This window comes from Haematobia irritans, chromosome 5 (genome assembly GCF_050003625.1).
Source record: "Haematobia irritans isolate KBUSLIRL chromosome 5, ASM5000362v1, whole genome shotgun sequence".
Lineage (NCBI taxonomy): Eukaryota > Metazoa > Arthropoda > Insecta > Diptera > Muscidae > Haematobia > Haematobia irritans.
In genome coordinates this window covers 89,536,100-89,552,510 of record NC_134401.1, presented here as the reverse complement: position 1 = coordinate 89,552,510, position 16,411 = coordinate 89,536,100, and the positions used below count along the sequence as shown (strand labels likewise).

The window sequence follows — 16,411 nt, the reverse complement described above, 5'->3', positions numbered from 1 at the left end:
AGTCTAAAGTCTACAGAAATAAGCCAGCAACTATTCCAGCTTTGGAAGACAACATTTCCGAAGAAATTCGGGCTATTCCGGCCGAAATGCTCGAAAAAGTTGCCCAAAATTGGACTTTCCGAATGGACCACCTAAGACGCAGCCGCGGTCAACATTTAAATGAAATTATCTTCAAAAAGTAAATGTCATGGACCAATCTAACGTTTCAAATAAAGAACCGATGAGATTTTGCAAATTTTATGCGTATTTTTTAAAAAAAAAGTTATCAAGCTCTTAACAAATCACCCTTTATATAGTATAATTTGGGATTCACTCCCGGTATAAGGGCGTCTTGATGTGTTTCTCGGTTACCTTGATTTGGCATGGTAATGGAAGTTCTTTGTGGGCTATGGAACATAATCTTTTCGTCCTTTAGCAATGGATGAGCGTTCTCGGGCTTGTCGGGGTCACCAATTGAAGTATGTTTTGTTGTGGGAGAAATAAAACACAGGAATAAAAAAGGACATTATTTAATATTTTATTTCACAACCGTTTCTTCAAATAAAATTTTTCGAATGCCCATTAACATTTTTTATTTTCTATATCTCAGAATAAAAAGTCAACGGTAACTCAATTTGAAAAAATTATTTTTTAACAAGTAAAATTATTTTTAAGCAAAGTGAAAAAAATCTGAGGTAACTTGATTTAAACATGTATTTTTTTAGCAAACAAAGTTAATTTTAATCGAAGTGAAAATGTTAGAGTGGGGTTGCTCCTACAACCACCACGATTTTATTTTATAGAAGCCGCATTTTTGGCACAGAATCAGTACCAAAATCTTTAACGGAAAGTCAAAATCTTTGAATTCAAATTAACTTTTTTTTGAGTGTAGCGAACCCAATATCTTCCAAAAAAAATTATTTAAATTCCCATCCTTTGATCCGTAAGTACTACAAATTTGGATCATCTACAATGAATTTTATACGGTCTTGTCATAGGACGGAATTTTCCCAACATTGCTTCAAAAGCCATTCCTTTAAAATTCCACATTTTTTATTTTTATTTTCATCAATTTTCTTTATTACAATTAATAAAAATACCGTGAAACATTTTTTGGCTCCGACCATAGCACATTCACACACAAATACAATTGAAGATCCCACACTAAAAAAATGTACGTGGATCCAAAGATTTTGACCTTCCCTTAAGGATTTTGGTATTAATTACGAGCCAAAGACGTGGATTCCTTAAAATAAATACATTTTTTTAGAGACCTAACTAACTTTCAATTAATAAAATTAAAATTAGATACAGATCTCTTTTAACGAATTTTTCGTTCTTTTTTGCGAAATATTAATAAAACTATTCTTTTACATAGAAAAGCCAGATTAAAAATCCAAATAATAACATATACTTCAAAGTAAAAAATATTTCTTTAATTAAAAAAAAAAACACAAAGATCCAAAATCCACAAATAAGTCTTAGCCTATATTTGAATTGATTTTATCTTAAATCTAAAGGTTCAATATATCAGTTAAATTCAAGGCGATTTCTTCGAATCAAAAATGTTTTTCTTGGTTTAAGAAAACATTGCATTACTTCAAAGACATACAACTTTAACTAAGGAACGCGGATTTCCAAGATTCATATCCTAAATTTAATGAAAAAAAAATGAAGCAAACATTTTAAACATTCTTTTAATAAAAATTTCATTATTTGTTTTGTTCTTAATATTGTTCTTAATATTGTGTAAAATTTAGGTGGCATAACTTTTGTTCAATATTTTTTTCAGTGCATCAAAACTTCTTCCCAACTCATTACTTTTAATGTCACTTTTAGGATCATATGTTGAAATTATAAAATTTACTTTGTTTCGCAAGTGATATTCTTCCATTCCCATTAAAAATATCAGTTGAAGTGAAACAATTTTTTTCAGTGTATGAAACATTTAGAATGCCAATAATTCTGTTGTGTATTTTGAATATTAAAATATTTGAGAGGCAGGTTCTATGCTTTTGTTTTAATATTAAAACTAATTACTATAAATTATTCATCCATGCAAATGATCCAATATAAACATTCACTTTTCTACTTGGAATTTTTAATACCAAATATTTAAGAGATTACTGGATTAATTTTTCACAAACATCGCCGTAAAACAATACAATAAATTTGTTTAAGAAATCTATCATTTAGTCAACAACACTTTTGCTTATGTTGTGCAATACCTTATTCACGAAAGCATTCTGCGGTGTTTTGGTCCATTCCCCACAAAGGGCCATTTTGAGATGAGCGATACATTGGTATTTTTTTTTATTTTTTATTAAGTATTAAGCTACTCTCCAAAACGAACCGATATCAACCATTGGAAAGTTACGACAGTCTACACAATTATCATCGGCGGAGCTTTAGTTCTGGTGGCTAATCGAAGGTGTAAATTGTCAACTGACGTTTTTGGCAAGTAAACCATATCCGTTTGTATGCTCACAAACTGCTCAATTTATAATGAGTTCTTGTCGGAGAAACCCAAATTATGTAACTAGCCACATTCCAAGAGTAGCAACTGCTAAGCTCTTTATAGTCTTTTTAGTGCATCTATGACCTCTTCCATTTTTGAAAGTTCAATGACTTTAGTCCAAGCTCATTTCTCAATATGTATTCAGTGATGCCAACTCCCGAAGAGAAAAGCACCAAAAATATATTATAAATTCTAATATATTATAAATCTACTCCAGCCAGTTTAAATACAATATACTAATAAAAAAAACTTGCAAAGATGTAATATATAACTTTTTTGTATTGATTTGATTTCAAGCATTTTTAACTTTATGAAATTATGAGCCTCTATCCAATGTACAGCTTTATAATTGTTAATGCTTATTTTACTTTCATTCATTTCATTTTGATCGGTATTGACTTTCATATTTCAAAATATGTTTTATTCAGAGGAGAAAATAAATTTTTCGACATTACATTTGGAAATATTTTTTTGAATTTAATACAAACGTTTTTAATAACATCTTTATCAAGTTCAGAAATTCTGCAAAAAACAATACCCTATATAACAATATTGATTAAAAAAGCATCAATACCACCTTCATAACAATCAAATTTTATATTTGGCAATATAGTTGAGCTTCTTAAGCTTTTGACAGTCTAATCAGTATTTTTGTATGAAATGAAAACGCCAGAAAGCACCAAGTTGATGCTTTTTTTGAAAAGGCACAAAAAAAGAAATTTTATGCTTTTTGGAAATCAAAAACCACTGCTAAAAGCACCAAATTGGGATCACTGTATGCGTTGCATTGCGATGAGTTCAGCTCACGAGCAAGTTTTCTACCACTGTGTCATGCATTTCGATTAAAACTGGCCTTCACATTTTGGATCATTTCTTATGGCGATGCAAAACGGCCAGTATCACGGTAACGAGAAAAGATACGAGAAAAAATATTTATTCACATTTAAATGCTACAATATAATGCAATAAATCAAAATGATTTTATAAGCTTGTAGATAAAACAAGTATATACAGCAGTAAGTTCGGCTGGGCCGAATCTTAAATACCCACCACCATGAACCAAATATTAGGGTTTCCTTTGAAATTTCAGGAGGGCTTGAGGACTTGAGGACACTTCCCGAAGATAAATTTAAAGATTTCACCTATGAGGACTATATCCGATTCTGGATTTATAAGAACCATTTTTGTTTGAGTTTTAGAGGAATCATTAACAACTCTTGTAAGCGTGCAAGAAAATTATAAAATAACGTCTTGATTTGAAATCTTAAATCTGTAGAAGTAAAATCTGGAAATTTTACATTGAGTTTCAAGCAATTTTCATGATCAGTGCGCCTTCTACACCCTCAAGAAGTGAAGTCGGTCTATATGGAGGCGTTACAAAATAGACCGATAAAAACTTAATCCGATACACGTTTTTGTGAGCCTAAAATACCAGAATATTTACAATTTCAGGCAAATCAGATAAAAACTATGGTTTCTAGAAACCCAAGGAGTTAAATCGGGAGATCGTTCTTATGGGGGCTATACTAAAATATAGACCGATACTCACAGTTTTCGGCACACCTCGTTATGACCCGAAAATACCTCCAGATTTCCAATTTCAGGCAATAGGATAAAAAGTTCGGATTCTAGAAGCCCAAGAAGTAAAATCCGGAAATGGGGGCTACACCAAAATATGGACCGATACTCACCATTTTCGGCACACCTCTTTTTGGTCCTAAAATACCTCTAGATTTCCAATTTCAGACAAATTGGATAAAAACTACGGTTTCTATAAGCCCAAGACCCCAAATCGGGAGGTCATTTTATATGGGGACCATACCAAAACATGGACCGATACTCACAATTTTTGGCACACGTATTTGTGGTCCTACAGTACCTCTAGATTTCCCATTTCAGGTAAATTGAATAAAAACTGTGGTTTCTATAAGCCCAAGAAATAAAATCGGGAGATCGGTCTATATGGGGGCTATACCAAAACATGGACCGATACTCAACATTTTTGGCACACCTCTTTATGGTCTTAAAATACCTCTAGATTTAAAATTTCAGACAAATTTGATAAAAACTACGATTTCTATAAGCCCAAGACCCCAAATCGGGAGGTCGGTTTATATGGGGACTATATCAAAACCGATCGATATAGCCCATCTTCGAACTTGACCTGCCTGCAGACAAAAGACGAGCTTGTGCAAAATTTCAGCACGATTGCTCCATTATTGAAGACTGTAGCGTGATTACAACAGACAGACAGAGAGACAGCCAGTTAGACAGGCAGACGGACAGACGGACATCGTTATATCGTCTTAGAATTTCTCCCTGATCCAGAATATATATACTTTATATAGCCGGAAATCGATATTTCGATGTGTTACAAACGGAATGACAAACTTATTATACCCCCGTATAAAAAGGAGCTGTCACTGGAACAAATATGTCAGATGAACGGTTTAGAAATGATAACAACCTGATGTTGCAATACATATCAGCCACTGCAGTTAATTTTCCCCATAAACCAGTTTACTTGTTCTGTGTTTTTTTTTTTCTAAATTCGAATTTAGAGAAATTGTGTAATTCATTTGTATATATACTTAGAAAAGAAAGAAAGAAAAAAATTATTAAAGTGAATGACATTTTCTCATATTTGTGAAATTTATACCAAAACATAATAATTTTCATGAACAAAAATCAAGTTAAATTGGCCGTTTTCTTAAAAAAATATATTTATTTTAGAGAAGCCGTTCCTTGGGCCCCAAAATCCTCAAGTCAAGATCAAAATCTTGGGAATGAGTACATTTTTCAGTAGCAACATTTTCGAAGGGGAATATTTTTAATTCAGGGCGTACCCAGCGAAAAACCTGCCGAATTTTCATCAGCTTTGTAAGGGAAGTCAAAGTCAATCAGCGCTTATCTCTGCAAGGAATTCACTGATGAATTCATATGGAAATGTCCCACTTAAATGCGCTTCGTCTTTGTATGAAATTCAGCGCTTTCAGAAGCAGTACATTTACATGAGGAAATGATTGCAAATTTAGTGCGTTTAAGAATGCACATAATAATTCAAATATTGGAACCACTATAGCGCTAAAGTACTACCAGATAGCGGTAATATACTGCCTTTAAAAATCATGAAATGAACACACATTTGTAACAATCTTTCTTTTTTATAATTATACTAGCTAGGCCCATTCCGCGTTGCTGGCCGCAAGAGTTATTCTTACCTTGAATTAAATTCAACAATACACAAAACAAGAGAACACAAAATCAATTGAATCGTCCGCAAAGCACGTCTTTATCCTTCAAACACAATACATCAACTGATTTATTTTTACTAATATTTCTTCGCACAAAATCGTTCGTTCGTAAGAAGTCGTGATAAAAAAACACAAAAAACTTTTGATTACAGAAGTGCAATTTGGTAAGCGAAGGAGGAAGCACCCACTTACTCTAGTGCAACGAAATTGCGCTAATTTCGGCACTTCCATATTTTTTGTTGGGCGTCCAATAAAAAATTTTTAAGTGCCCGCTATAAACGAAGAACTTGCTTACAGCTTTAGAAGAAGTAGCGCTGATTTCTGAGCTTATAAATTTGCGCAAAATTGTAGTGCCTACAGTATGAACACAAATATTTAAGTGCTTCCAATTTTATAATTATTTTTTGCTGGGTACATCTTCGTTTTGTCAATTCACTATAAGCTGAGTAACAACAAAGAGTTTTTCATCTGGAAATAATTTTACAAAGAAATTCAAGTAACCATGAATATTCTGAAAAATAAAACTTGTACTTTATAAATAATCAATTGGTTTCCCATACTTTAGATTTTGCACGTACTCGTATATCTCAATAATGTGCTGTGTCATACATGTCATCGTCACATCATTCTGTTTATATTAATTTTTGTTTCTTTATAATTGTGCACTTCTGGCATTTTTCAAAATACACCATCCATTCAATTTGTTTAACCAAATAACCAAAAATAAACTTCTCTGATCTTTTCTGTATACATCAGCGAAACTCACAAGGGCCATTGTCATCTGTGGGATTTTCGTATTGTGTGTAATTCAACTATCCACCCAAGCATATGTTAATCTGAAATTCATAATCGTATGGACATATTCTTTGCTTCCTTAGAAACCTCGGTCCCCTGTGCGTTACTGCAATTGTGATGCGTGCTGCAGACGTGTATTACAAACAAAAAATCAATTGTAATTTTTATTGAATTCTAGCGTAATGCCACTACTTACAAAGTAAAATAATTTCCATATTGCATTGGTAAAACAAGGAAAAATTAATGACCTGGAATACTTTTTAACTACACCCAAAAAAAAGTTTACTTGGATCCAAGGATTTTGACCTTTGTTTAAGGATTTTGGTATTGTCTCAGAGCCAAAGAAGTGGCTAAATTTAATTAAAACAATTCTAGGAAACCAATTTTCAAAAATATCACAACTTTACTATAAATATTATAAAGTCACCTTCAACTTTATGACAAAATGTCGGTTTTCGATTTTTCCATCCCTAATAGAATAGATCACGATGGTTGACGCAGCAGATCGTAACACAATTTGACTCAAACAATTGTCCGAACACCAAACTGTTGAAAATATATTTCATCGTATCTCATGATTTTATTAGATTTTTTTGTATCAAATAGAAAACAATTATTCAAGCTTGATCTTTAAAATACAATGCACTTGAAACGAATCGGCCATATAGTTTCTGAGATACAATGAAATATAGCTTTAACGGCCTTACGATGGCGGTTCGGAAACTTATTAACCTATCAATGAAAGAAAATAGTTAGTTTTTAAAAAATATTTTTATTTTTCAATATAATCTCCTGAAACTTCAATACAATTAGTCCAACGCTTTTCTAGCAATTCTGATTAAAATAGTTTTCCTCAAGGTCTTCAAAATAGTGGTTTACAACTGTAATTGCATCTTCATTTGAGGTAAAACGCTTGCCAGCAAGAATTTTTTTAGTTTTGGGAGCAAGTAAAAGTCACTGGGAGCTAAATCAGGAGAATAAGGTGGGTGGTCAAGCAACTTGTACTTTAATTCGTTGATTTTAGCCATTGTTAAAACACTCTTGTGCGCTGGTTGATGAAAAAATATTTTTTTGTGTTGTAAGCCAGAACGTTTTTCTCGAATTTGTACATTTAATTGATCCAAAAGGTTGCAATAGTACTCTGAATTTATTGCTTTACCCTTTTGCAGATAGTCAATCAATAAAATAACTTTGAAGTCCCAAAAAACCGTTGCCATAACCTTACCAGCCGATTGAATTGTTTTTGCCTTCTTTGGGGAACTTCCTCCAGCTTCGGTCCATTGTTTGGACTGTTCTTTTGTCTCTGGAGTATAGTGGTGGATCCATGTCTCATCAAGAGTTATGAAACGACGCCTGAAATCCATTTTATTTCGCTTAAAACGATCCAAACAAGCTTGAGAAATGTTCATTCTTATGCATTTTTGATGGACTGTTAACAAATGCGGCACCCATCTTGCAGAAAGCTTTTTCATCTGTAGTTCTTCATGCAAAATTAAATGGACTCGATCATTTGAGATGCCCATGATATTAGCAATTTCACGCACTTTTATTCGTCGATCATTTAATACCATGTCATGCACTTTGGCTACAATTTCTGTTGTTGTTGCTGTTTTTGGACGTCCACTACGTGGTTCATCTTCAATGCTTGTACGACCACGTTTAAATTCAGCAACCCAATTTTTTACTGTTGCATATGAAGGAGCACTTTCACCTAACACATTCACCATATCATTATGAATTTCTTGTCCCGATAAACCTTTTTTATATAAATATTTAATGACAGCACGCATTTCTAATTTTTCCATTGTAAAAAATTGCGGATGCGTCTTTTTTGAACATCTATTTCTATATGAAGGAGTTGCCAGATCGAAACAAAATTTAACATGTGTTCATAACAGAGATGGAAGTTTCCAAAACACTTAACGTTTTTCTGTTTATACTCCGCTTTTTGTGCTAGGCTAAGAAGTTTCCGAACTGCCCTCGTATGTACAGACAATTGTTTGAGATAGTGTATGATGAGGTGTTTTATTAATATTTAAAGATACTTTGTTGCTAGGACAAGTGGCACTGTTTTATCTTCAATGAAGTGTCGATTAAGCTCAATATTAATTGGAAGAAATTGGTCCTTAACACTTTTTTTGTTTTGAACTTTGATAAACCTCATTGCGATATTTTGTTCTTTAGCTAGTCTAGACATTTATGTTTGGAATGCGTATTGAACAGAGAATGAAGCCTCCGAGTCGCGCCGCCAATTTTAGTCGCCGCTGTCCAGGTTTTGCGAGTCGACGGCGCCGCTGAATCAGTCGGCTCATCTCGACTCAAACTTAGTCGCAAATTAATCAAACATTTATTAATAATTGTTAAATTTTTTGCTAAAATTTGGAACTTTCCACCCACAATTGATCAGTATCAAATTGCTAGAATAATTTTGCAAAAATTTAGCTCGGAAAATTTGAAAGAAATGTAAATTTGATTGTAAGATTTGTTTGTACAATTAATCTCATTACCATTTGGATGATATCAAATTGATTTCATAATGAATAATTGTGCTCCGCTGTATAGACAAGTTTATATCGGCTTAGTCGTCAAGCCACCGCCGCCTGAGGCAAAAATTTAGTGTCAGCCGCCGCCGACAAAAATGGGTCGGCTTCATTCTCTGGTATTGAATTCTTAGCGCTTTTCCTTTAAACAAATGACAGTCCCATTACTCTTTCTTTTGAATGTTCCACTCAATACTATGTATTTTCAGGCATTACTCACATTTGACCCTAATATAAAATGTAAATAACAGGAAAAAAATACATAAAAAATCAAAACAAAAAAATAACAAAAAACACGTGTATTGTGTACATGTCTTATGGTAGTGAACTGTAAAATGTAAATATTTACATGTGCTTTTAAATATTCAATTCAATTCCATGACGATCATGTTGCTCACACTTATGAAGCTTTGTATTTACTTTCTATACTATTATTATTATGATCAAAATTCTAGCGGTTGGGTACATTCTGTATCATGATAATTGGCTGTGGTTTAGTAACCGACACTTTAGCTATTAAATGACAAGAAATTTCTATATTGATGCATTACTCTCATATACCAAAAAAGTTAATGAAACCTTGAAACCTTATGTAAAAATTTATATTAATGGCAAAAAAAATTTACTTGACCCCAAAAAAATATGACCTCTCTTAAGAATTTTGGTGTTAATTCCAAGCTAAACATTCGGCTTCTTTAAGATAAAAACATTTTGTAGGAATCAACACAGGCTTAAATCTAGGATCTAATAAATTAATGTTAAGATGCAATATCGGCATGAATAATCCATTTTTATGCCCACTAACATAGAATGGTGAGCACGAGGAGTAAGATCAGTCGAGTAATGGGGATAAACATCTATAGAATTTGGATTTCAAATCATATGAAACGCATTATTCTATCGGATTTTATAATTCCTTTAAAACTCAAACAAAACTGGTGCTTATAAATGCAGAATCTGATGTTGCCACATCTAGGCATCGGTTTATATGGGGGCTATATATAATTATGGAACGATATGGATCAATTTTTGTATGGTGATTAAAGACCATATTTTGACATCACGTACCAATTTTCAACCGAATCGAATGAAATTTAAGCCTCCACGAGACTCCGCAAGCCAAATCTGGGGGTCGGTTTATATAGGGCTATTCCAAAAAGAAGTCCGATATGATCTATTTACAATACCTTCCGACCTACATCAATAACAACTACTTTAATTTCGATCCCATATATACTTTATGGGGTCTGAAACCAATATTTCGATGTTTTACATATGGTGGAGGGTATAAAAACATAAAGGGTGATACGGTCAAAATTTGGTCAAGGGAAAACGCGTGTAAATCGGTGAAATCGTTTATTTACAAAATCAAATTAAATTTTTTTTTTTCAAGTTCAATTAGTATAAAATTCAGGAAAAATATTCAGTTAAGCTTTCGCTTTTCCAAATCCGAATTGCCGGGCCTCACGCTTGACACCTGCCATCAGATTTTGTACAGCCACCTTGTCCACCTTCTTCGCCGCAGAAAGCCAGTTTGCCTTGAACTGCTGCTCGTCCTTAGCAGTTTTTTGGTCTTCTTTAGGTTCCGCTTGACAATAGCCCAGTATTTCTCAATTGGTCGGAACTCTGGCGTGTTGGGAGGATTCTTGTCCTTGGGAACCACCTGCACGTTGTTGGCGGCGTACCACTCCATGGCCTTTTTACCGTAATGGCAAGATGCCAAATCCGGCCAAAACAGTACGGAACAACCGTGTTTCTTCAGGAAAGGCAGCAGACGTTTATTCAAACACTCTTTCACGTAAATTTCTTGATTGACAGTCCCGGAAGCTATGAAAATGCTGCTTTTCAAGCCACAAACAACATATTTCTTTGCGAACTTTGACAGTTTTATGTGCTTGAAAATATCTGCTACCTTTCCCATTCCTTTTGCCGTATAAAACTTCTGTCCCGGAAGCTGCTTGTAGTCGGCTTTGACGTAGGTTTCGTCGTCCATTACCACGCAGTCAAACTTCGTCAGCATCGTCGTGTACAGCCTCCGGGATCGCGCTTTGGCCGTCGTATTTTGTTTATCATCCCGATTTGGAGGCACTACCTTCTTGTAAGTCGATAGTCCGGCTCGTTTTTTGGCTCGATGCACGGTTGTAGACGATACACCCAGCTTATTTGTGGCATCTCGGAGAGAGAGGTTAGGGTTTCGCTTGAAACTACCGGCAACTCTCTTTGTCGTCTCAGCGGCTTCCGGTTTTCGATTTCCCCCCGATCCAGACTTCCTGGCTGTCGACAAACGTTCCCTAAACACTTTAATTACATTTGTAACGGTTGATTTGGCAACTTTTAGCGATTTTGCCAGCTTTGCGTGCGAGTAGCTCGGATTTTCGCGATGCGCGAGCAAAATTTTGATACGCTGCTCTTCTTGCTTGGACGGCATTTTGACAACTGAAGAGTGAATTCCAAAATCAAAATAGGAGCAACATTCTACACACACACCTTCAAAATGAGGGGTGTTCAGGTTTTTTAAATGCAAAATTGAATTGAATTGATATTGACCAAATTTTGACCGTATCACCCTTTATGGTTACCCGTCCCATGCCTCGACAGCGACACCAAAGCCTAATATCCATTTCTTGGCATAAGAATTTATTTTGGGTCAAAATAGAACCCTAACGATTTTGAAAATTGAAATCGGATCACATTGAGATATATATTTCGCTCGATGTAGACTCAAATGACCACCGGAGGTCAAAATTTACTTAAAATTTCGAACAGAGAATAGAAAGTACTATTATGCATGCCAAATTTGCTAAAAATCGGTTCAGATTTAGTTATAGCTTTCGCCCAATTTCGATTCATATGACCAAGGAGGCCAAGGTTTCATCCCGACAATCTTGCACAGAGAGTACAATTAACATTTAAAAAAAATCGGCTCAGATTTAGATAAAGCCCCTATATTAATTATTCTCCCGATTTGCGCAAATTTTTTTTCCTTGTAGGATCACCCCTGCTAAGTCGTGAACTTATAAAAGTGACACTTTGCACCATCTCAGGGCATTAGCCCTGGGTCGAATGTTTGGGAAGTCACGACAACGTGATTTGACTTATATATCTTTTTTCAATGTAGAAAAGGAATATTTCCGTATGATGCATTCTACCATTTTTATTTCCGATTTATATAAATTTCATTTATTTCTTATAACCGGAAAATGTTAGGATTTCAATTGAATTTGATTGGAAAATCAATTCATGGAATTTCTTCATACAAATGTACAAACACCTCATGGTTGCGATTGGTTACAACGAAATCCATAATAATACATTTTAATTAACTTTTATTGATTTCCATACACAGAAAAAATGTCCATCCCTATCTTTTTTTATTGAAAAAATATATATGGCTTTAGATCAATTTTATAACTTTTTCGAAAATTTCCACAACCCTCATCCCGAGTATGTGTCAACAATTTTATGAATTAAACGTGGGTATAAAATTCAATTCCAAAAAATAGACTACTGGATGTTAAAAAAGGTCATGATTTGGCGATACTGATTTTTTAATTGTAGTTCAATTTTTCTTTTATGATAAGGATATAATATTAGTCTTCTGCAATCACAAACGTTATTGTTTTTGTATTTTGTAATAAAACCTTTTATATATTTCCTGCATTTTAAGAAAGGGGCACTCTAACCTATTTTCTCCATCAGTTCTCACTGGCGTCGGTTGTGTATTCCTGCTTTGCATGATCTCAAAAAGAATATTGAATATATGTTTCATTGACAATGTCAGTGTGCCAACCAATAAATGTTTAATTTTAGCAACAAAAAACCAACACTGGTTTTTGATAACCAAGCGATACATGTAGATGTTGTCTTCCATTGTTGTAGGTCAGTGATCGCTTCTTGCCGGAATGAGAGAACAAAGAAATTTGCACTTTTCGAGGAAGAAAACAAATAAAGGGTGCGCAATTGTTATAACAATTTGTTTGATGTTGGCCTTTCTTTTACCAGTTTAATTGGATTTTTTTACTTCAATTAAATATTGCTTTTACGGGGCTTAATATGTCCCATAATCTTGAACTGTATTTATGACTGAATATTATTGGTTGCATGATAAGATAAGCAAAAGCCATAAGCATACACCACCATTTTCATACCAGATACCTATCTACTATCTATTTACCACCTATTGTAGATTCAGCGATGATGAATACCACTTCGTATCTGTTCTGTTTTTTCCATGTGCAAAAATAAACCATTGACAATAACAAATACGAAAGACAAAAAGCCAAACCGTCCGAAACGAAATACAGAGCTTTCCTCCCTAGCCAATCGAGGGATGGTTGGACATGTATTTGACAAAATACTTTGAATGAAATAATAAAAAATAAAATATGGAAAAGTAAAACAAGTATACGGCAGTAAGTTCGGGCAGGCCGCAGCTTATATACCCTCCACCATGTATTGCGTAGAAACTTATTCTAAACACTGTCATCCACAATCGAATTACTTAAGTTGCGGTAGGTTAGGTTAGGTTAGGTTAAAGTGGCAGCCCGATTAAATTTCAGGCTCACTTAGACTATTCAGTCCATTGTGATACCACATTTAACTAAAAGTACCTATTACATATGGGCACTTCTAGTCTTAACCACTGAACCTTCTCTATTATTTACTTTTGTGGAACCAACCAGATTGCTCCAAAAACATTAACAAACTGCTTAAGTTAACGTTTTCCAGGTCCGCCAGTAATCTAAAGCTATATGCTCCTAAAATTCGCTTACGCCTTACACAAAAAGCAGGACACTTACACAAGAGGTGTTTAATTGATTCCTTTTCCTCCAATCATGACAGCTTACACAATAGTCATTATACTTCGCACCTATAGTTTTTGCAAATTCGCCTATCAGGCAGCGACCCGTTATAGCAGATATCAGGAGTGCTATCTGACGCCTTGAGAACACTAGCATATCTAGTGTGCGGTTTAAGTCTAAATGGGGCCATATTTGCTTGGTGTCGTTACAACCCTTGCAATTCTCCCATCGAATATTGACCATCATAACAGCCTTCTCACGCAGTAAGAGCTTGCAGGTGGCCAGAGGCATACCTACAGATTATAGTTCCCCTGGAATATATAAGGTAGTTCCTAGCCTTGCTAACACATCTGTTTCGCAGTTCCCCGGTATATTCCTATGGCCAGGCACCCATATTAGGTGAATATTGTACTGCTCAGCCATCTCGTTGAGAGATTTGCGGCAGCCTATGGCCGTTTTCGAGTTAAGGAACACAGAGTCCAAGGATTTTATTGCAGGTTGACTGTCTGAGTATATATTAATGCCAATATTTGTTGGAACATTACTTCTCAGCCAATTCACCACCTCTCTTATTGCCAATATTTCAGCCTGAAAAACACTACAGTGATTAGGTAATATTTTCGCTATTCGAATTTCCAGATCTTTAGAATATACTCCGAACCCCACTTGTCCATTCAATTTGGAGCCATCAGTATAGAAATCTTTATATCTTTTATTCCCCGGGGTTTGTGTACACCACACCTCACTGTTGGGAATTAGAGTTTCAAACTTTTTGTCGAAAAGTGGTTTTGCCAGGGTGTAATCCACTACGTTAGGCACATCTGGCTTTACTTTGAGGACCGAACTATTACCGTACATTTTTTCCGACCACAGCGATAGCTCGCGCAACCGCACAGCCGTTGTTGCAGCTGACTGTTTGGCCAAAATGTCTAAAGGCAGTAGATGTAGCATGACATTAAGGGAATCTGTCCCTGTCTTACTAAATGCGCCTGAGATATATAAACTCGCCATACGCCATAGTTGCGGTAACGCTTGCCGATGGCAAGGATTCCTAAAACCTCCTAACACCGTCTTCAAAATTGTATGTAAGTCCATACGTGGCACACGAAAAGAAAAAAACGTTTGGAAAACGTGTACCGAAAACGTTTTTCTTTTGTTAGAGTTTTTTGAATTGCTTCTAAAATTTTAAATTTTATCACCAAAAAAAATTCGTTTGTTACAAAATTTTTATTTTTTCAATAAAAAAAGTTATTTTTGAAATAACAACACAGTCCATTTCGTTTATATCAAACACTGTTCTTTTCTGACTTTAGGTCTTTAATAAGACACATTTTACAGTTCAAAATTTAATATAGTACAATGTAACGTTGAACATTTTTTCGGAATCTTCCGAACATATCTGGAATATATGTAAAAAACAAAAACTTTGGTTGAAGCAGGGATCGAACCCACGACCCTTGGCATGTAAATCGGACGTAGCAACCACTGCTCCACGGTGCCAAACTAAATGTTTGTTTCTGTTAAATAAACTATGTTTATTCGGTTCGTGGGCGCCGCAAGCTATGCTATATAAATATAACTTATATGGATAATTATCTATTCATGACCATAACAGGTACATAGCTTAGTGGTTAGTGTGTTGGCTTACAAAGTGCATGGACCGCGGTTCGATTCTCCGTCCAGGCGAAAGATAAAAAATGTTTTAAAATTTATAAAACAGACATTGTTGGTATTACAGGAAAAGGTGTTAATAACTAAAAAACCTTGTGGATGTGAGAAAGATGTGAGGGAAAATGCAATTAGCAAGAAAACAATGTTTTTTTTTTTGAGTTAGTCTTTATGAAATTGTTTTTACATCCTGGAAAAGAATAAACGTTTATCACAAAAAGTATATACTTTTCTTCCAAATACACTTCCTTACAGCGAAAAGCAAATGAGAAACGAACTTTGTTTGCCTAAAATTTCATTTCATTTCAAGAATTATTTTTTTGTGGGGTAACATTGATATAGGTATGGGAGATAAACCGCAGTTGCATATTAAAAAAAATTAAGGGGTACATGTTTATGGTGCTTTGTCTCAATCTGTTGCTAGGGAAAATGTTCGGTTTACCCTACAAGGACAAAAAAGTTCCCTACTTTCCCATACATTCCAAAACAATTTTCCCTACACTATTTTTCGTTAAATTTAAACAATTCTTACAAAACAAAAATGGCTGTAAGTACTTTATTATCTTAAAACATGAATATGCAACATACATAACTTTGTATTACCACCACGGTTGCCACAGTTGGTAGAATTCTACCCAAAATAGTATTTTTTTTCTTGTTAAATCTCTATAAAAATAAAATTTTGGAAAAGTTTCTATAAACAAATTTTTCTGTAGATATAAAACTTTGACAATAAATTCTATAGAAATAAAATTTTGAGAAAAAATTCCATAGAAATAACATTTTTAGAAATTTTTTTATTGAAATAATATTTTGAAAAAAATTTCTGTAGAAATACAATTTTGACAAAATTTT

General features: G+C 34.2%; 1 protein-coding gene across 4 annotated transcripts in view; it reads left to right on the top strand.

The window, feature by feature from the left end:
• LOC142238239 (ubiquitin-conjugating enzyme E2 W) overlaps positions 1–16,411 on the top strand; it is a 68,898-nt gene that overhangs the window by 26,145 nt on the left and 26,342 nt on the right. The window lies entirely within an intron of this gene.